This window comes from Carcharhinus amblyrhynchos, chromosome 4, assembly GCF_965287045.1.
Source record: "Carcharhinus amblyrhynchos chromosome 4, sCarAmb.v2.hapA, whole genome shotgun sequence".
NCBI lineage: Eukaryota > Metazoa > Chordata > Chondrichthyes > Carcharhiniformes > Carcharhinidae > Carcharhinus > Carcharhinus amblyrhynchos.
The window spans coordinates 51122234-51145158 of NC_137327.1; the positions used below are offsets into that span (position 1 = coordinate 51122234).

The window sequence follows — 22925 nt, forward strand, 5'->3', positions numbered from 1 at the left end:
TGAAAAGAAACTGCAGTACTAAGAAGAGTGATAGAGGGTAGCGTGGTCACAGGTACACCTCCTGCCTCCAGAACTCAAACTGCAACACACAAGGCAGGATCTTACCGACATAGCAAGCTGGTAAGATAGGGCGAGAGGCTAAAAATCAGGTTCGCCCGATTTCTCGCCTCTCCTGATCTTGCAGGCCGTGTTCTCCTATCAAATCAGCTTCATACCTGGGAAGGACACAAGGCTGATTTAAATACTAATGGTTAACATGCAATTAACATGCCCGAGACACAATCATTTAGGGTCACATCTTATTCCCTTCGATGATTGATAACCTCACCAGCGAGGATCACTGATGATCCCCCCCAATGGAAAATAGACAAAGGTCTTGCTGGTGGGATTGGAGTCAGTGAAGCCTCTGGGTGGTCAAGGGGAAGACTGGGCAGTCAGCATGTGGCAGTGCCACTCTGACACCCTGACACTGCATGGCTGCACAGTGGCACTGCCTACTGGGCACTGGGCAGTGCCAAGGGGCAGGGTCTGAGCAGGTGGGGCCAGGAGGGCTGATTCAGGTGGAGTCTGATGGGGCCAGAGCCTGATGGGACAAGGCCAAGGCAGAGGGGAGCTCCAAAGGGGGCGAGAAGGGAGGTGGTCAAAGGCTGGGGGTACGATCAGCAACAGCCATGATTTGGGGACAGGTGGAGGGCAATTGGCTGGGGCTGTTGGTGTGTTGGGGTGTTGATGTCCAGAGGGTGTTATGGGGAGGGGGTGATGTCCTTGGGGGTCAGTGGAGGTGTGACACAGCTTCCAATGTACTTTGTATGCACATGTACATGTATACTGGGAGATCAGGGCGCCTGTGCAATGGTGCCTCTAGAGCTCAGCATCTGCCTCACAGGCGAGTTGAGATTCCATGTCCCCCTTTACTGGCGAGAGTCACTTCATGGCCTCTGTATTGCGCAGAGTGCCATAAATTTCAATGACTAACCTTGCTCGAAAAATCGGCGAGTCGCCCTTTTTACACTTAGAATTTTTTTTGAGAAAATTCCACCCACACTCTCCACACTTCCAACTGGATCACAACATTTTCCAAACACACTCACCGTATCTGAATTAGGAAACTGGAGTCCTGTGAAACTTTCAGGGTTTACTTTCTTATTGTAAAATATAATATTTTCTGTTTCACCAACTTGTGTTTCCCCTTCACAATCTCCATACAATAATTTATTTTCCAGAATTGAACTGATTGATGCTCTGTAAGAGATTGAGAGTGAAAGAATATTATTGTCATGGAAATAGTCAACAAGAGACAGCAACAGTTAACCTTGCTAAATCAGGACCAATCATTTTACACAGTGTACTGGCCTGAGGCCTGCAATGTACCCAAGCTGCCTCACCGTGTGCTGGTTAGGGAGAGGGCTAAAGTTGTGAATGAGGTTCATTCGGTTCATTGTCTTTAATGGAAACGTGGCAGCTTCCCATGATCCAGCTGCATTTAGTGCTGAGTTGGAACGGGTGCTAAATGTGAGGATGCGTGCCTGATTAAAATACATTCTCACACTGGTAGCTCATGGAGCCAGAGCCTGATGGGGCAAGGCCTGTTGTGGGCAGGGCCAAGGCAGAGGGGAGCTCCAAGGGGAGTGAGAAGGGAGGTGATCAATGGCCGGGGGTGCGATCAGAGGCACAATCAGCAACAGCCATGATTGGGAGAGAGGTGGAAGGCAATCACTGGGGCTGTCGGTGTATTGGGATGGTGATGTCCGGGAGATGTTATAGGGAGGGGGCAATGTCCGTGGGGAGCAGTGGGGCTGTGACAGATCATACTGGGAGATCGGGGCACCTGTGCAATGGTGCCCCTAGAGTTCAGCAGCTGCCTCACAGGCTGCTCCTAACATCCTGGGATCTGCCCACTGTTAAAAATCTACAGATTTTTGAATGATTTTAATAATTGATTTTGATCCAGTGACTGAGGATCACAGTTAAAGATAACAACACATTTTCATCACTGCACTGTCTGTATTCCATAACCATTGAAATGGAGACAGACAAGCTGCAAAGCCACATCAAGAACAATGCAGTTGAAACAATACAAATAGACACCATCTCAAATCACATCAGCAAAGTTGGAGATAAATCATTGGACATAATCACTTAGACAATGAGACCCTGACTGAACATGGAATCCCCAGTCTTGATCTAATCACAATACAATCGAAATATGTTAGCAATGACTACATTCGAATCACTGATTAGTTAGTGCATACTTTAAGCACTGCTCTGCCTGCAGAATAGGACAAGTAACTGAAGGATCAATACCCCAAATGGGTTCTCTCTTTCTTTCATCCAGTTTATCCTTTCATCCATGGTATGCCAAGTGTGGCATTACCAGTGTCTTGTACAACTTCAACAAGACGTCCCAAGTCCTGTATTTAATGTTCTGACCAATGAATCCAAGCATGCCGAATGCCTTCGTCACCATTCTGTCAACTTGTGACTCCATGTACCCTTAGATCTCTTTGTTCTGTAACTCTCCCCAGTGCCCTACCATTAACTGAGTAAGTCCTGCCCTGGTTTAATCTACCAAAATGCATTACCTCGCATTTGTCTAAATTAAACTCCATCTGCCATTCGTCAGCCCACTGGCCCAATTGATCAAGATCCCACTGCAATTCGAGATAACCTTTCTCACTATCCACCATGCCACCAATCTTGGTGTCATCTGCCAACTTACTAACTATGCCTCCTATAGTCTCATCCAAATCATTAATACAAATGATAAGTAACTGTGGGACCAGCCCCGATCCCTGAGGCACATCACTAGTCACAGGCCTCCAGTTTGAAAAACAACTCTCTACAATCACCCTCTGGCTTCTGTCAAGAAGCCAATTTTGTATCCATTTGGATACCTCGCCCTGGATCCCGTGAGATTTAACTTTATGCAACAATTTACCATGCGGTACCTTGTCAAAGGCCTTGTTAAAGTCTATGTAGACGGCATCGACTGCACTGCCCCCATCTACCTTCTTGTTTACCCCTTCAAAAAACGCCTTTGTGAGACATGATTTTCCACTCACAAAGCCATGCTGACTGTCCCTAATCAGTCCTTGCATTTCTAAGTTCCTGTAGATCCTGTTTCTCAAAATACCTTCCAAAAATTTACCCATCACAGATGTGAGGCTAATTGGCCTGTAGTTCCCAGACTTTTCCCTGCAGCCCTTTCTAAACAAAGGCACAACATTTGCCACTCTCCAACCTCCAGGCAACTCACCTGTGACTTGATAACTCAAATATCTTGGCTAGGGGAGCTACAATTTCCTCCTTTGCCTCCCACAGTGTCCTGGGATATACCTCATCAGGTCCCGCAGATTTATCTACCTTGATGCACTACAAGACTTCCAGCACCTCCTTCTCTGTAATATGTACACCCTTCAAGACATCACAATTTATTTCCCCAAGTTCCCTAATATCCATGCTTTTCACAACAGTAAATACTGATGAGAAATATTCATTTACGGATCTCACCCATCTCTTGTGGATCTGCACATAGATTACCTTGTTGATCCTTAACAGGCCCGACTCTTGCCCTTGTTACTCTTTTGCCCTTAATGTATTTGTAGACTCTCTTTGGATTCCCCTCTGCCTTATCTGCCAAAACAACTTTGTGCCCCCTTTTTGCCCTCCTGATTTCTCCCTTAACTCTACTCCTATAGCCCCTATACTCTTCAAGAGATTCACTTGATCCCAGCTGCCAATGCATGTTATGTGCCTCTTTCTTCTTCTTGCCCTCAATATCCCAAGTCATCCAGAGTTCCCGACTTCTGCCAGCCTTGCCCTTCACTCTAAGAGGAATTTGTTTACCCTGAATCCTGGTTAACACATTTTTGAAAGCATGCCACTTACCAGACATCCCTTCTCCCTCCCATAGGCTCCCAATTAACTTTTGAAAGTTCCTGCCTGAAACCATCAGAATTGGTCTTGCCCCAATTTCGAATATTAACTTTTGGGACAGACCTATCATTCTCCATCGCCATCTTCAAACTAATGGAATTATGGCCAATGATCCCAAAGTGATCACTCACTAACACTTCTGTCACCTACCCTTCCTTATTTCCCAAGAGGAGATCAAGTTTTGCCCCCTCTCTAGTCGAGCCATCCACATACTGAATGAGAAATTCCCCCTGAATACACTCATTAACTTTCTCTCCATCCAACCCTCTAATACTACGGCTGCCCCAGTCAATGTTGGGAAAATTAAAATCTCCAACTATTACCAAATTATTTTTCTTTGAGCTATCTGTAATCTCCTTACATATTAGTTCCTCAATTTCCCGCTGACTATTTGGGGGCCTATAGTGCAACCCTATCAAAGTGATTTCCCCCTTCTTATTTCTCAGTTCTACCCATATAGACTCAGTTGGCAAACCCTCGGAAATATCCACTCTCAGAACGGCTGTGATGCTTTCCCTAATCAACAGTGCAAGACCCCCTCCTCTCTTACCCACTGTTCTATCTTCCCTACGGCATCTGTACCCTGGAACATTAAGCTGTCAGTCCTGTCCCTCCCTTAGCCATGTTTCAGTAACATGGTCTTATACCTGACTGTTGGAGTAGTTCCTCAAATAAGAACATAAGAACATTAAGAACTGGAAGCAGGAGTAAGCCATCTGGCCCCTTGAGCCTGCTCTACCATTCAAAAAGATCATGGCTGATCTTTTTGTGGACTCAGCTCCACTTATCCACTCACTCACCATAACCCTTAATTCCTTTACTGTTCAAAAATTTATCTATTCTTTCTTTAAAAACATTCAACTGCTTCACTGGGCAGGGAATTCCACAAATTCACAACCCTTTGCGTGAAAAAGTTCCTCCTCAGTCCTAAATCTGCTTCCCCTTATTTTGAGGCTATGCCCCCTAGTTCAATCTCACCTGCCAGTGGAAACAACTTCCCTGCTCCTGTTTTATCTATTCCCTTCATTATATTATATGTTTCTACAAGATTGCCCCTCATTCTTCCGAATTCCAATGAGTACAGCCCCAGTTTACTCAACCTCCTCATAAACCAACTCTCTCGACTTCGGAATCAACCTAGTGAATCTCCTCTGTACCCCCTCCAGTGCCAGTATATCCCTTCTCAAATAAGGAGACCAAAACTGTACACAGTACTCCAGGTATGGTCTCACCAGTACCTTATACAGCTGCAACATAACCTCGCTGTTTTTAAACTCCATCCCTCTAGAAATAAAGGACATCATTCCATTTGCTTTCTTAGTTACCTGCTGCACCTGTAAACCAACTCCTTGTGATTCTTGTGCAAGGACACCCAAGTCCCTTTTACAGAAGCATGCTGCCATTTTTTTACCATTTAAATAATAGTCCATTTTGCTGTCATTTCTACCAAAATGGATGACCTCACATTTACCAACATTGTACTCCATCTGCCAGACCCTCGTTCACTCACTTAGACCATCTATATTCTTTTAAGACTTCCAGAATCCTCTGCACACTTTATAAGAACATAAGAACATAAGAAATAGGAGCAGGAGTAGGCCAACTAGCCCTTCGAGCCTGCCCCGCCATTCAATAAGATCATGGCTGATCTGTCTTGGCTCAGTTCCACATTCCCGCCCTCTAGTGCCATCTACGAGTTTTGATACACGACACTTGGTCCCCAACTCCAAGTCATCTATATAAGTCATAAACAATTGTGGTCCCAACACTGATCCCTGAAGCACACCATTAGTCACTGATCGCCAACCGGAAAAATATCATTTACCCCAGTTCTTTGCTTTCTGTTAGTTAACCAATCCTCAATCCATGCTAATATATTACCCGTAACACCGTGCACCTTTATCTTATCCAGCCGTTTTTTGAAGCAGCGCCTTGTCAAATGCCTTCTGGAAATCCAGATACACCACATCCACAGGTTCCCCATTGTACACGCCACATGTAATATTCTCAAAGAATTTGAAGAATAGAATATTGTTGAAATAGATTCCTCCATTCTCAATTGCAAAGTAAAGGGCACTGTAGATGTGTAATGACTTTAACGAGGTCCATGAGGTGGATCTTTTGGAATTTGAGCTCCCTGATTGAGGCAGTTATAACTATCCAGTCTGAGAGCCCTGAAGAGGTATGTAACATGTAGTGTCTGGGTTACTGACACTCAGGTTGCATTCTATGTCCTGTAAAGTACCTGGCTGAGCATTGCTAACACTTGCAAATAAATCTGGATTTGCTGAAGAGACACTGACCTCATGGGAGTAATTCCAGTGACAATGAGATAAAGCATAATTCTGAAGGAACTTGTTCGCAACATTTGGCATAAGTTAGGGTAAGATATTCTCAGGCTTTATGCCTTTATTTGGAAGACTAGACTTGGTTGACCCTGATGTTCAGGTCAAGGCCTAATATGTGGAACACATGCGTTACCGTTGTTGGGCAAATGACATTATGACAGTTATGGCAGATGGGTAATTCTCCTGACTGCCTTTGGCACTTCAGTATTTGCTGTCATTTGGAGTTTAATTTTCCTTAAGGCACTGGATACCAAAACCTTCCAAGAATTGAATGAACTACTTAGAGAATACTATAACCTCAAGCCACCTCTGATTCTGAGACACTATAATTTTTACTTGGCGATCTGTGAGCCAGGTTTCCTAAGGAAGTTAAGATGACCGGCAAAAGCATATGAATTTGGTTTAATACTCATCGAGATGCTTAGAGGCCATCTGGAATTAGTAACATAACTTTCTAAAAATTCTTACTAGCAGAAGCCCAACTGGACTTCAAACAATCGCTACAACTGGCCTCATCATTGGAGGATGCTGCAAGTGGGGCATATGAGTTGCAAGGTAACCCAAGGGAAGTGGACAACCACGCCAGTGCGATTGAGCTTAGTCCAGCATTTGAGTGTAGGCGTTTACATAGCCTCACTCAGGAAGTATCTAGATACGTGTAACTCCAGGTCTGCCCACAGCACAACTTCAAAGCAAAGCCAAACTTTGAATAAGCAGTTACAAGTCCCTTCAGAATCCTGCCAAATAGTAATTCTAATTGTTGCAGGTATGGGGCATTGAAACAAAAAAGGAGACAAACGATACCTAGATTTAGAAAAACAACCCATCGACTGGTATCCAGGAGAGTTTGCACCTTGGAAAGCCCACCTACACCTGATTTTGAACAATTAAATTGCATAGCAATGTCCAAATCAGAACCAATCAAGATAATTGGTTAAATGGGCATCTGGTACTAATGGACATGGATATGGATGCAGCCATTGCAGTGGTTGGAGAATCAGTGTTCCATAAAATTCGCTCTGGATTCCAACCATTATCTTTAACCGAAACCTCAGCAAGATTGAGAACCTATACAGTGGAGCCTTTGCAAATTCTGGGTACAACATCTTGTCCCCGTCTCCTATGAAAGGCAACTGGTTCAGTTACCAATGATTGTCGTGGAGGACTCGGGCCCAAAACTAATAGGGCGAGAGATCCACGTAAATTGGCTCAACATTTGTCAGCTAGAGAATGCCTGCCTTAATGAAGTCTTGCCTAAATACCCTGAAGATTTCCAGCAAGGCCTTGGGACTATCAAGTGAGGAAGTTCTTAGCCTATTTCCTAAGGCAGGTGTACACTTAAGAAGGGAGAAGCGTGTAATCCAAGTTCCCCAAGTGACCTATCTGAGTTATAGAGTAAACAAGTCTGGAATGGGGTTCCCATCAATCCTTGGCTTTCAGTAAAGTAAAGCAATAGCTTTCCTCGTTGAACATTCTGGCACATTACAATCCCAGAAGAGAACGACTACTGATCTGTGATGCATCCCCAAGTGGAATCAAGGTGGTATTGGCACATGAATGGCCAAACAGAAGTGAACACCCAATTGTATATGCTCCCAGGACCTTGGCTATTATGGAACGCAAATACACCCACATTGAAAAAGAAGGGTTAGCAGTGATATTCGTGGTTAAGAAATTCCACCAGTGCCTCTTTGGATGAAAATTCCTTGTTATCACAGACAACAAGCCACTACCAGGGCTGCTTAAGGAGGACAACATGGTGCCTCTCATAGCATCGGCCCAAATCCAGCATAGAGTCGCAGGCCATGCAGGAGCGATCTATATGGCAGCCTTGGAATAACGTTTCCGGTCATGGCAACTTCAGGGTCTGAAATGCACACGGTGGACTTGGCCACATTGACTCCCTTACCACCCAATAAAGAGAGTGAATACTTGCCACAATGCTTGAGACAAAGAGGTGAGCTCAAGTTCACTACACTCAACCTGCTTCAGACGCTGAGCTGGAGGAACCTGACACGGTGTTTAAATGCCACAAGAGGTTCACAAGACAAACAATTCATCGCGGTTCCTTGGACCTAGAGGGGGAGTGATGCACTGACTTTAACGAGGTCCATGACGTGGACCTGTTAGAATATGAGCTCCCTGATTGAGGCAGTTATAACAGTCCAATCTGGGAGCCGGCAGAGTTATATAAGATGGAGCCTCTGGGATACCGGCACTCAGGGTGTATACTCTGTACTGTGAAGTACCTGCCTGAGCATTTCTAACACTTGTAAATTAATCTGGATTTGCTGAAGGGACACCAGCCTCATGGGAGTTCTTTCAAGAAGTATTGGAGCAGATTGGCACAGCCCAAAGCAAAAGCTGGCAATGCCCAAGCAGCACCATGGCACTATCCACCAGGCATCGAGCAGTGCCAAGTGGGGAGGTGCAGAGGGGGGAGGCGATCATGGCTAAGGGACCCGCTGCCATTCTGCAATTGCAGCACTGGGAGATGAAGGGAAGAGGCTACCGAAGCTGGCCATGCAAGGGGAGGAGGGGGTGCTCGAAGCTATGGGGGGGTGGGAGATCGGGGTAGACTGGCGTGGGTGGGGGAACATCGGGCCGGGGGGTGGTGGTCATGACTGTTGTTGGTGGGGGTTGGGGAGATCAGTTGGTGGGAGGTCGGGGGGTGGAGGAATATCGGCGCTGGCCCGGGGAGATCCGTTAGGCCAGCAATTGGGTGTGAGGGAGGTGGGAGGCCCTTGATCAGGCTGGCCAGCGATCAGGAAGCTGGCAATGGAGGGTCCATGGTGCATGCACCAATCTCCGCACTGACAGATCGGCGAGTGTGCAGTGGCCTGTTGAGTGCTACGATGATGGCCTCTCGGGCAGGAATAGGCTCTGCCCATAGATTTCCAGAGTGAATCATGCTAGCACACTCTGCGATGCACAGGTCCATTCTGGAAATCATACTAAAAAAAACCTGCAGGATTTACTCCCATTTTCCTGAAGGTTGGAACATAGAATTTTTTGGGGAAAATCCCAGGTCACGTCAATGTCAGTGCTGAGATCGGTGTACGTGTAATAGTCCCACACTGCTGGCTTCCCAATCACTGGCCAGCCTCGATCTTCCTCTGCTCTCATCCGCAGTCCCAATTGCTGGTCATCCTCCGTCTGTCACCCAGCTGGACTCTCTGCCCCTTAGCACTGCTGATGCTTGATGGGCAATGCCAAGGTGCCTCCTGGATATTGTCACTTTGCCCCCAGGCAGTGCCAGGGGGCCAGGATAGCCAAGGAGAGGGAAACCCTCTCACCCCTGACCTCCTGGAGGGCCTCGATGGCCCCCTTCATTCCAGTGGGGTCAGGTCACCAGCTCCCCGTCAGTAGGGAACTATTGTAAACCCCACTGGAGTGGCACACTTCTGGCAGGGACAGACAGAATGAAATCCCACAACACCAGCTTAAAGTCCAACAAGTTTATTTGTAGCAAATGCCGCAAGCTTTCAGAGAACTTCCAGCCACCTGACAAAGGGACAGCCTGTTCCGAAAGCTTGCGGCATTTGCTACAAATAAACTTGTTGGACTTAAAGCTGGTGTTGTTGGATTTCTTTCTGTTTTATCCCAGTCCAACGCCAGCATCTCCACATCAGGGACAGAGAGGAAAGTGGGCTCAGAGATTTGGGCTAATTCACTATAAATGATATTATAATGAGCATTTAAGTAAATTGTAGAGCTCCATTCCAGAAATCAGTGCAGAGCTAGTGGCGCTAGAAATCTGGGAAGCCCGCGAAATGGCTTCCGCTTGAATCTCCCAGGCTGGGAGAATCGCTCCCCCCCACTTCCTTTCTTTCAGACAGAAAGCAGAGGGTTGGGATAAATGGGTCCTTCTCTGGCTGGTGAAATATAACTAGCAGAGTGCTGTAGGAGTCAGTCCTTGGACCTCAACTGTTTACAATCTTCATAAATGATCAACAGGCAGGGATAGAGTGTAACATAGCAAAATTTGCAGATGATATTAAAGTGGTTGGGAAAGCAGGCAGTGATGAGGAGATAAAGATTTTACAGATGGATATAGATAGGCTAGGAGAATAGGCCAACATTTGGCAGATGGAGTTTAATGTGGATAAGTATGAGGTTATCAATTTTGGCAGAATAAATAAAGGCAAACTATCAAAATGGAAGGCAGATTCAAAATGTGTGTGGGCAGAGGGACCTGGGTGTCTTTGTTCATGAATTGCAGAAAGTGGGTATGCAGGTACAGAGTGTAATAAAAAAGACAAATGGAATGTTGGCATTTATTGCAAAGGACTGGAGAAGAAAAGTAGAGAAGTGTTGTTGCAATTGTATAGATGTTGGTGAAACCACATCTGGGGTATTGTGTCCATTTTTGTCTCCGTATTTGAGGAAGGATGTGGTGGCATTGGAGGCAGTTCAGAGGAGGTTCACCATATTGATACCGGGGTGAAAGGGTTGAAGTAGGAGGAGAAATTAAATAGTTTGGGCGAATATTCACTGAAGTTTAGAAGGATGAGAGGAGCTCTGATCGAGGTACGTAAAATTCTAAAAGGATTGATAGAATAAATGTAGACTAAATGTATCCTGTTATGTGACAATCTAGAACATGGGGTCACAGGTAAAGATTGTGAGGCAGTAGATTTAAAACTGAGATGAGGTGGAACTACTTCTCGCAGAGGGTGATGAACTTGTGGAACTTGCTGCCCCATAGCACAGTGGCAAATGCTTTCAAGAAGGAGATAGATATATTTCTAATAAAAAACAGGTTAAAGGGATATGGAGAACAGGTAAGGAGATGGATTTGAGACCAGGGAGAGATCAGTCATGATCTGATTGAATAGCAGAGCAGGCTCAAAGGGCTAAATTTGTCTGCTTCTGCTCCTAATCCCTATGTTCCTATGTTTAAACATTATTGATCTCTCCAGTGATAAAAAATTACTTCCCTTATGCAGTTTTTAATATTATCCTTGTATGCCTGAGTTGCTTTCTATATTTTTTTCCAATCTGCTGGATTTTCATTGATGTTGCTTTGCTATTGTTCAAGTCTATAGCTTTAGTTTCACTTTTACTTCAATTGATTTGTTGTCTGTGACCTTTTTGAATGTACAGGTGAAAACTTTCCTGATTTTATTTATATATTGGCCTTGTGTTGTACTAGATAAATCATTGAATAGCTACAATGTTTTTTATGTGGGTTATCTATTGACAGGTCAACACTGTTTAACATTTTCAAATTACAAGTAATTCCCTAAAAGCCAATCTTAGTTATGTTTAAATGTTGGTTTGTATGAATGCAGAAATATTCTCCTCCTCTAATGTTACGCTGTTGTTTAAGAAGGGTGCCAGGCAAAAGGCGGGGAATTATAGGCCGGTTAGTTTAACGTCTGTGGTAGGTAAAATGTTAGAATCCGTCATTAAGGAGGAAATTGCGAGGCATCTTGAAGGGAATTGCTTGATAGGGCGGACGCAACACGGTTTCATTAAAGGGAAGTCGTGTCTGACAAATTTACTGGAGTTCTATGAGGATGTGTCTAGGGCAGTGGATAGAGGAGAGCCGGTGGATGTGGTCTTTCTGGATTTTCAGAAGGCGTTTGACAAGGTACCTCACAAGAGGTTATTGCAGAAGGTCAGGGGACATGGAGTTGGGGGTAGGGTGTTAGCGTGGATAGAGGATTGGTTGTCAAATAGGAGGCAGAGAGTGGGGGTCAATGGGTGCTATTCGGATTGGCGGTTGGTGACTAGTGGGGTGCCCCAGGGGTCGGTGCTGGGGCCTCAGCTATTTACCATTTATATAGATGATCTGGAGGAGGGAACCGAGTGCAGGGTGTCGAAATTTGCTGATGACACCAAGATTGGGGGAAAGGCAAATTGTGCGGAGGGTGTGGAGAGTCTGCAGAAGGATCTAGATAGGCTGGGCGAATGGGCCAGGAAATGGCAAATGGAATTTAATGTTGGCAAGTGTGAGGTGGTCCACTTTGGTAGGAAGAATGGTAGGAAGGACTATTACTTACGTGGCGAAAAACTGCAGCAGGCGACGGTGCAGAGGGACCTCGGGGTCCTTGTGCATGAGTCGCAAAAACCCAGCTTGCAGGTGCAGCAGGTGGTCAGGAAGGCAAATGGGATGCTGGCCTTCATAGCGAGGGGGATTGAATATAAAAGTAGGGAGGTCTTGCTGCAGCTGTATAGGGCATTGGTGAGGCCGCAGCTGGAGTACTGTGTGCAGTTTTGGTCGCCGCACCTGCGCAAGGATATTTTGGCCCTGGAGGGAGTGCAGAGGAGGTTTACTAGGCTGATACCGGAGTTGAGGGGATTGAGCTATGAGGAGAGGCTGAATAAACTAGGCTTGTACTCGTTAGAGTTTAGAAGAATGAGGGGAGATCTCATTGAGACGTATAAGATGATGAATGGGATGGATAGGATAGAGGTGGAGAGACTCTTCCCGCTCAAAAAAGACAGTAGGACTAGGGGGCACAGCCTCAAGATAAAGGGGAGGCGGTTTAGAACGGAGTTGAGGAGGAACTTCTTCACTCAAAGGGTGGTGAATCTCTGGAATTCTCTGCCCGTTGAAGTGGTGGAGGCTGCCTCGCTAAATATTTTTAAGAAGCGGGTTGATGGGTTCTTGATAAGAGAGGGGATTAAGGGTTATGGGGAGAGGGCGGGAAAGTGGAACTGAGCCACAACAGATCAGCCATGATCTTATTGAATGGCGGGGCAGGCTCGAAGGGCTAGATGGCCTACTCCTGCTCCTATTTCTTATGTTCTTATGTTCTTATGTTCTTATGTTCAACTTGCATGGTATTATTTCATAATGTTACTATTCTATTCTGTTCCATTATTTGTTCTGGGGGATACTGTTGACCAGAAACTGAACTGGACCATATCAAGACTGTGACTACAACAGCAGGTAACAGACTAGGAATTCTGCAGAGAGTTACTCAACTCTTAACTTTCCAAAACGTGTTCACAATCAACTAAACACAAGTCAGGAATGTGATGGAATACTCTCCACTTACCTGGATGAGCACAGCTCCATTAACACTCAAGATGCTCGACGCCATTCAGGTCAAAGCTGCCTGATTGATTGACACCCCATATGTGTCCCATCTGTGAGATGCACAGCAGCAACTCATCAAGGCACCTTTAACTTTCCAAACCAATGTCTCTATCACCTAGAAGAACAAGGGTAGCAGATGCATTGGAACACTTGCAGAGAGGAACTACCTGCAAGTTCCCCTCAAAGTCCTCACCATCCTGACATGGAACTATGTCACCATTCCTTCATGGTCACTGGATCAAAATCCTGAAACTCCCTTCCTAACAGCACTCTGGATGTACATACACCACCTGGACTGCAGCAGTTCAAAATGCAGCTTATCAACTCTTTGTCAAGTACAATTGAACAGTGTTGCTTTGAATACTAGCTTCCCGACAAGTTTGATGTGCAGCTGTTCTTCTTCAATAAGCTTGAAGAAATCATAATCATAGAAAACATGCAGCCCAGAAAGAGGCCGTTTGGTAACATTGTGTAATGTGTAACACAGTTGAATTATTCTGCAAACCCAATCAAGCCTCTAAGTGAGAGACCTACAGATTAAACATTGGAAATACTGGCCACGATTCTGCCAAAAGTGCTGAATTAGCAGGAAAACTGTTCTAGATCCTGACTGTTTTGTCAGTTCAGCTTCTCACCCGAATCTCTGCACTCTGCGCACTGCAGAGGTCCCAGTTGTGAATCTCATTAAAAACCCAGGAGGGGAGCAGGGCCTATTCACCCCAGAGTCTGACAGTTCTGGAACTCTGTGCATACGCTGTGGTCCAGATCAGTCAGACTCCCTGTTTTGTAGCCAGCTCGATCACTGGCGAATCCAGGACCCCCACAGTGCTGCCCCTCCAGCTAGCACACCCCCACCCCCCCACAGCCCGATCACAGCCCCCACAATAATTCCCAGGCTTGCCCTGACCACCACCCTCCCCCCTGCACCCCGCCTCCCGTCCTGGAGTGCCCCAATGCATAACCCATCCCATCTCAGCGAAGGTAATCCCCCTCCCCCAACCCAGGGTCAGACCCTCCCCCCAGACTCACAACACTTCCCAGCAGGTGACCCCCACCCCAATCATTGCCCTCCCTCCATCCCATACCAATCCCGTCTGCAGAGTGGCAGCAGGATTCATCACCCCCACTGATCACCCCTAAGCCCTGCCCACAATATATCCCCCATTCTCGGCACTGCCCAGTACCTGATGAGTTCCCTGGACATGGGAATTTTGCCCCATGCGCATTGCCGGGGGCACAGGCTGACACTGCCAGGATGCCCATGCCCAGGGGGCACCACCCTTCCACTCCCTGACCCCCCCTGGGGGCCCTTGATTGACCCCCCCTTCATTCCAGCGGGGTCTCCTGCTAGTTCACAGGACACGGGGAGCTTGTGTAAATCCTACCGGAATGAAGTACTTCTGGCGGGATGGGAGATTCAATCAGAACCTGAAAGTTCCCGATAATGAACTGCCAAACATATTTAAAATACATTTAAAAATGATTCAAATTACTTACCTGCCTTCCCGCCGGTTTCCAGCGTGGACTAACCAGTGACCGTTTCCCGGCTCTGGGAGACGCGCACGCGTTCCCGGCACATCCGCAAATCCCGGTACAAGCCGGCGATGCGCATCTCCCACATCGACCCATCAGAAAAGTTGCGGGTCGCAATGGGAGAATCACTGCCATTGATTCAATAAGCCAAAGGCTTGCTCTGTGATAATTCCATTTCAGGAATATATGTCATTTTCAGCATTGTCCTGTAGTGTGTTGGGCTCTGGCCATGCTATTAAACACAACTGGAGTATGTGTAAAATTCAGTAACCATTCCATGAATACAATACAGAAACTTGCTAGTTTAACATTTTATAACTAGATTTTTACATTTTATATCAATTTGAACTAAATTAACTGATGATAAAATAAGAAATACAACCGCTAATTTGTTGTGATTTGGACTTCCCACCTGTTTGTCACTAGGAAAGGTGGAAAAGTATTTTCATGTATACAATTAGAGGGAGAGTAGATATCTCCTTAACACTGGGAGTCTAGCACAGCAGCAGGCTGGGAATGAGAGGTAGGTGAGGAAAATATCAGGCAATATTTAATATATAAACAATTTTAAAAAGATGTGTTACTTCAATCACACATCAAACATTGTTTATGTTTTGAGACTGATACTATATTCTAGAAGAATGGTTACCTACATATCAGGAATTTGATTGTGACATTTCTGCATGAACATATTCGCTGTTTTAATTGCATCCAAACATTGTTCACTGTCATTTTCTCTCCATTGTTCAAACAAATAATTACAACTCTTGTTTGGATCTAAATGGAGAAAGAGAGGATGAAATGAAGAAGTCAATACAAGTGCACTTGAATCCTTTGAAATTCTTCCTGGAAAGAACTCACTACCTGGCTGCCGCGTCAATCAGGTCTTCACATGGCTGTTATATTTTGGGGACTGAAATCTCTTTCTAGGCTCTGTAATAAATTGGTTAACGTGTTTGTGAGAAATTCCCTGTTTTGTACTGAATGAATCAGTGATGATTTATTCAGATAGTGAAAAGAGGAGGTTCAATCAGACCCATTAATCAGCTTGTTACAAATAATGTCAAGAATAATAATCCCATCATGCCACTATTCTTGTGTAACAATACAAATTTATTCGAATACTTTTCAATAATCATTTACTGGGGGTGTTGGAAATCCATGTCCTGATCATTTGTGCTACTTACAGTAAGATTTATAGGGTCATACTCATACAATGGAGCATAATCAAATGCATTCACTGTAACCTCTCCAGTTTGGAATGCTTACAGCCAAGACATTTCTGGATTATAGAATGATGTTAGAATACCTAATCACAAATGTGTGAACTGGAAAACACTGCAGATATGAATATTAAGCTGAAGCTTGAAACAAGCTGTGATGATAATTGTTTCATTTATCTCAATACAGTATCTCCCATGTTTCCATCCCCAGAATACTCGACTAAAATGATGCTGTGGGTTGGTTGGATTTTCTCAAAATATTTGGGCAATATTCACTGACATCCCACGGCATGTTTCTCAGTTCACCAGTGGCAGAATCTTCTGGTCCCACCACTGTCAAAGGGATTTCCCATTGAATCCATCTCACGGCACCAGGAAACCCTCGACAGGGGTGTGTTGTCACCGGGCCCAGAAAATCCCATCGGATTCAATAGTCAGAAGGTCTTGCCCCTTGTATTTTCGAACAATAGATTTCCAGACTGGAGAAGCTGCTGTTTATTACAGGTTTTGTGCCCTTATTTAAATATTGAAGATACTTTGGTATCTTGTGACACTGTGTGTTTTTATAATATATAAAAGATATGGAGATTAGGTGGTTTATAGCCATGTTAAAAGTGTGGTTACAGGGATAGGGCAGGGGAAAGGGCCTGGGTAAGATACTCTGTCAGAGTTAAAGTTCTATTTATTAGTCACAAGTAAGCCTTACATTAAGACTACAAAGAAGTTACTGTGAAATTCCCCGAGCCGTCACATTCCGGCACCTGTTTGGGTTAATACACCTAACCAACACATCTTTCAGACTCTGGGAGGAAACTGGAGCACACAGAGGAAACCCATGCAGACACAGGGAGAACATGCAAACTCCATACAGATAGTGACTCAAGCTGGGATTCAAACCCAGGTCCCTGGCACTGTGAGGTAGCCGTGCTAACCACTGTGGCACCATGCCGTCCTTTCAGAGAATCAGTGCAGACTGGATGAGCTGAATGACCTTTTCTGCACAAGGGATTCTATGAAAACTATTTCTTAATTTTAATCTGGATCTTTTGGCTGGTGGTTGACCCTGTATTTGTGAGTTCATGTCTATTTGTGTTGTATGAATGTGTGCAACAAACTAACCTTTTGAATTCAGCATTCCTGGGGTCTGCTGTGGGGTTATTAGTCAGAACTGGATCACATTAAAACTGAGGAGTTGGGAAATATATCATTGTGTATTAAAAAGAAAACAAATCAAAATACTTTTCTGTTTATAGACAGGGTGGAGATAGGAGCAATGAATGCTTTTGGAATTGAACCTCACTCCTGTTCGGAATACTCTCATTCTCTCTTCATCTATTGATGTATCTTTATTTACATTCAATAAATATGGATTCAATTTTTTGAGCTGTGTTTCTTAGGGTGTTGTTGTGTGAGTGAAACTAATTAAGGTACAACTCCAAAGATTTTACTAAACCATTGACTATAATTGATTAAAAAGATTGGCAGTGATCTAGAGTAACACATGGCAGTGGAATCTAGCTGTGTACTTTGTAAGTTTATATGTGAGACCATGACTAACCTCTACATCTGTTAAAGTCAGCCACGTCTTTCCGATGAAGCAGCATCATCAGTAACAGCAAAGAGAATTATAGCTTTGTTATCGAACAGAATAATTTCAATACATGACTGGTAACATTGGCCACATTCGACAGTTCACTAATCATTGCCTCATTGTAGCAGTGACAGATTAATTAATTAGGGGCATGGTGACACCCACCACCTTCACATTGAATCAGAGAGAATGTTTTATTCTGTCTCTCAGCCTGTAAGGATCATTGATTACCATTGATTATCACTGATTACTTCCACATAGGCATTGAGGGCTCCAACTGTATCCATTTGATTTAATAATAGGATTCTGTTCCAATAACAAAGTGAGGTTTGTGGTCATGGGCAGTATAATGTTAATTATTCTCTTAATTGTTTGACCTTTCTATGGGAAAGGCAAAATGAAAAGATGGCTTATTGATGGTAACATGTAGCCTTGACATAAATAATCAATGAGGAAATCTGGTACTACACTCCCAACTTGTTATGTTGAGGTTCGCACCAAAGTTGGCACTCTTATCGAGTAAGCTGAATTTGAATTCCCATACAGCCAAAGCAGGGCTTAAACTCCTCTTAATCTAAGGGGTGAGTCAAGGGTGATGTGACACAGGCAAGAAGGTGGAGTTGAGACCAAGCTCCGATCACACATGGGGTGGAATTTTCCCAAATATTGGTCAAGGCTGACAGGCAGGAAAACAGCATTAAAGCCAACACCAATGGTGGCTGTCAATGCAATGTTGTTGGGAACATTAAAAAAAAGGCATGTGACATGTCCCATGACGTAACATGAGCTGATTGAACTCAGCCCGCAAGTAACTTAGATCTTTAAAGATTGGGGCACCATTTTTAAAGGTCAGCTCAGTTCATGTGGAACCATCCAGCCCCACATGCAGCTCCCCCCTCTCCCCTCCCCACCAGCACTGCACAGACAATGCCACAGGGGGCAATGCCAAGCACTGCACTCATCTGAGCTCCTCTGGGAGATCTGCCCACCAAATGCACACCCTGGTAAACCTGTTGGATTTCACATCTGATGTGAATAGACTTTCTTATGGGGGGGCCAGGGGAAACAGTTCAGGCATAGAGGACTGATAATGAGATTCAAATGTATTAGAATGATATTCTCAGTGTTGAAAGTCAGCATTCACATTCTATCACTGGCAGGGGCTGGGGTCAATCGCATCACACTTTAATGTGGATGTGGAACATGATTAGGATATCTGGTGACATTTTCCACTCTTGGTACTGATCCTGCCTGATAAAAGCGAAAGCTGAAAACCCTCTCCCAAGTATCTTATTGAATTGCGAGTAGCCTCGAGGGGCCAAAATGGGCTACTCCTGTTCCTATTTCTTATGCTCTTATTTTAGTTCTCTACAATGGGGGGGAGAGATTAGGGAAGTGATTAAGAATTACAAAATGTGACTGCCAACACAGCCACTTGATTGGCCAGCAGCTCTTGGAAGTGGGCCTTCCTCACAGGTAGGGGCAAAATGGCCACCCAATCAATTAATGGGCAGACAGCTGTTAAAATGCTGCAGGGAGGGGTGGGAAAGAGACTCACCTTAATTTTTACACCGTGGACACTGTGGGGGGCAGGAACTGCACCCAGCATAAAATTTAGCCTATAATTTGATTCCCAAGTCTGCTCCAGAATGACTGGTAATTAAGAGGAAAGTTCAACCCAATTCAAATCAAACTAATTAACAGTGAACTGTGTGAATGAAACACTCTGCAATTTAGCTGCTACTCCCCAGCTTTCTATTGTAATCTTCACCCCAAATTGACTTTATTAAGGCTGTTTTTAATTTCAATGCTGTCGAAGAGGGATTTTTGATAAAGGTTTCTTCAATGGATAAGTAAATGAACTGAGCCAAAATCTCTGATGTAGCTGTCTCACACTGGTGTAAATGCAGCACAGTTCAACATGTGATAATGAAGGACCTGTCTGGAAATAGTTACATTGCCTTAGATATCTTGGCTATTGTTTAATTGCTGAAACCAATTTTCTATTTAAACCTCTTTTATTTTAGATATGCATTTTTGCAGAACCAAATGACAGATTTTACAAGAAAACATTTATTTACCTGTTGAAGAGGACACGCTGGTTGTTGATTCCTAAAGTAGAAATTTACAACATCAGATCATGTTTCAATGAAATAACTGTTTTTAAAAACTGGAGGTGAAATATGTTAACTCTCTCTTACCAGGGAGGTTTCACATGGGCTGCCTGTCGCTGGTGGAGTGACATTGACATTACTGGAATAGTTACTCTGTGTTGTAATTTTAAATGGACCAGAATATCCAGATCTAAACTCCTGAAAAAAAATGATAAAAATATTACAGCAAATGTTCCAAATGAAAGTGTCATGCAGCATATAAGTAAATAATTTAAATTGTTTAATTTCTTATCCTTTCACCAATTGGTATAGAATTACTGAGTGGGTAAATGTCCAGGATGAGTCTTTCTTAAACTCACATAAATTAACACTTCAGTTATTAAAATAGGTGTGTGTGTTTGGAAGATGCTCTGCAAGAGATGTTGGGATGAATCATAGAAACATAGAAAATAGGAGTAGGAGTCGGCATTTGGCACTAGAGCCTGCTCTGCCATTCAACATAATCATGGCTGATCCTCTATAGTGGGTCGGATCTCGATCAAAGACCGGACAGAGTACAGGAATGAGATGAGAATCTTGTGAACTGGTGCGGCAACAATAATCTCTCCCTCAATGTCAACAAAACAAAGGAGATTATCATTGACTTCAGGAAGCATAAAGAAAAACATGCCCCTGTCTACATCAATGGGGATGAAGTCGAAAGGGATGAGAGCTTCAAGTTTTTAGATGTCCAAATCATCAACAATCTGTCCTGGTCCCTCCATGCTGACACTATAGTTAAGATAGCCCACCAACGCCTCTACTTTCTCAGAAGACTAAGGAAATTCGGCATGTCAGCTATGACGATCAGCAACTTTTACAGATGCACTACAGAAAGCATTTTTTCTGGTTCTATCACAGATTGGTATGGCTCCTGCTTTGCCCAAATTGGTAAGGAACTACAAAAGGTTATGAGTACAGCCCAATCCATCACACAAACTAGCCTCCTATCCATTGGCTCCGTCTACATTTCCCATTGCCTCAGCAAAGCAGCTAGCATAATTAAGGACCCCACGCACCCCGGATATTCTCTCTTCCACGTTCTTCCTTTGGGAAAAAGATACAAAAGTCTGAGTCACGTACCAACCGACTCAAGAACTGCTTCTTCCCTGCTGCTGTCGGACTTTTGAATGGACTTACATTGCATTAAGTTGATCCTTCTCTATACCTGAGCTATGACTGTAACATTACATTCTGCACTCGCTCATTTCTTTCTCTACGAACGGTAGGTTTTGTTTGTATAGCACGCAAGAAACAATACTTTTCACTGTATGTTAATACATGTGACAATACTAAATCAAATTAAATCAAAATCAACTCCATACTCTAGCACTCTCCAATACCCCTAGACATCATCAGTTGTCAAGGCTGCTCCCACCACAACTGCAGGGTCTCATTCACCAGACATGCAGCTACAGCTCCTGTGATGTCACTGCCAGAGGTAGTTTCTGCATCAAAGAACAGGACCATCTGTAATACTGAGCAACATAAAGATATTTTAACAGGTGCAGCATCAATAAAATGTGTTTTTGTTCACCGTGATTGGGAATTGCAGTTTTCACAGAACATTGAACTGGTGAGAAAAGTGGCCAAGACTGGGAGTAGGAAAGCAAACAAAGCAGCAGGGGAGGGGGCAACAGGTAAGGTGGCGAATGGGAGCAGTGAGAGTGTTGGCGAGCAGGGTGATGAGTGGGACAGTGATGGGAGTGGCAAGACGAGTGATGATGCAAGTAGCAGTGGCAAGTAGATTGGGTTGGCTAGGGGATTGGGGTGCGAGCGGATAGCGGTGAGCAAGGCGGTGAGGAAGTGGCCTAGGGATGGTGACTTAGACAGTGAATGTTGTGGTGAGGGAGCTGGCAAGTGTTCAATGGGTGCACGATGATGACATCACTGTCAGTCATCCCCTGTTCCAATGTGGTTGTAGGAGATGCTGGCACAATTCAGCCAGTTCACTCGAAGTGCTCCCGTCAGCAGGAAAACTGGTGTGTTTCCCGCTGGTGTTAGTGGTGTTGGTCAGGTGACATTTACTCATGTTCAGCATTTAAATTTCAGCGTCCTGGTAATCATGCCAGCCAGCCCGCCTTTACAGAGATTGGGGCACCCTTTAAAAATATGCAATCAAAAGCTGAATGTTTAAAAACATTGCAGTTAGGTTGGATATTTTACGAGGTTTAACTTCCTCTTTTCTAACTACAATAGTTACAAAGCACTCAAGATGCATTCAAGCCTGAAGGGAAAAAGACACTCTTTGCTAGTGGGTAAGTAATCCAGACCTGTCAATCAAACCACTCCAAAAGATGCAGACATCAGATATCAACCTTCCAATATAGAAAGGGTACCTGCAGTGAAACTAGCCATCAAAACATTGGAAAGCGGTTTCACAGCAGCTGTGGGTTATGCGAGAAAGCAAGGGAAATCCTGACAGGTCATTTATATAAGAGCACATTAAAGAGGGCTTTGTACTCCTGGGCTAATCCCTATTGTGGAATGGAATGCTGCTGTGATTTTCCAGGTATCCAAGGGGGAAGAGTGCTGAGGTCAAGCCCTTTCCCCCAGACTGAGCCACCAAATGTCCAGGCCCTTTTGGGGACCTCCCCATGTAGCCTGGCAGCAGCAAAGGGACACAGCACTTACCTCCCTATGCCTCCTTCCGAGTACAAGACTATCAGGACAGGGTATCACTGCTGGGAACAGCGCAAGGTTGGCACCAGGGGTCCTGAGAAGGATCCTGAGGGGGGGCCTTTGTCTGCAGCCTGGCAGAGGGACACATGTGCACACTACTTACATCCTTGTCCTCCCACTTCTGAGTACAGGGCACTAAGTCCATGTTTGTCAGGACCTGCACCAAAGGCCACTCAGTGGGCTCCTGCTGGATGTGCAGGCCCATCACAGGAGGCCACTGAATTGGGCTTCTCGCCCACTAATTACATGATTATTAGGCTTTTTGAATATTCATTGGGTTCCTACCTGTTCTGGGAAGTGACCTGATTGGGACAAACCTGGAGCATTGCACTAGGTTTGACCCACAGCAAGAATCCCGTTTTAGGCCCAACGCACCTAACCAGCACGTCTTTCACACTGTGGGAGGAA

The 22925-nt window shown here is 44.6% G+C and overlaps 1 long non-coding RNA gene across 1 annotated transcript; it reads right to left on the reverse strand.

Annotated features, from left to right (window-relative positions):
• Positions 1 to 1146: 1146 nt before the first annotated feature.
• Positions 1147 to 19795, reverse strand: LOC145342587 (uncharacterized). Its single transcript, XR_013886573.1, has 3 exons — positions 19764 to 19795; positions 15522 to 15645; positions 1147 to 1242 (listed from the first exon to the last, which is right to left on the reverse strand). It is a non-coding gene; the product is annotated as an uncharacterized LOC145342587 (long non-coding RNA).
• Positions 19796 to 22925: the final 3130 nt, after the last annotated feature.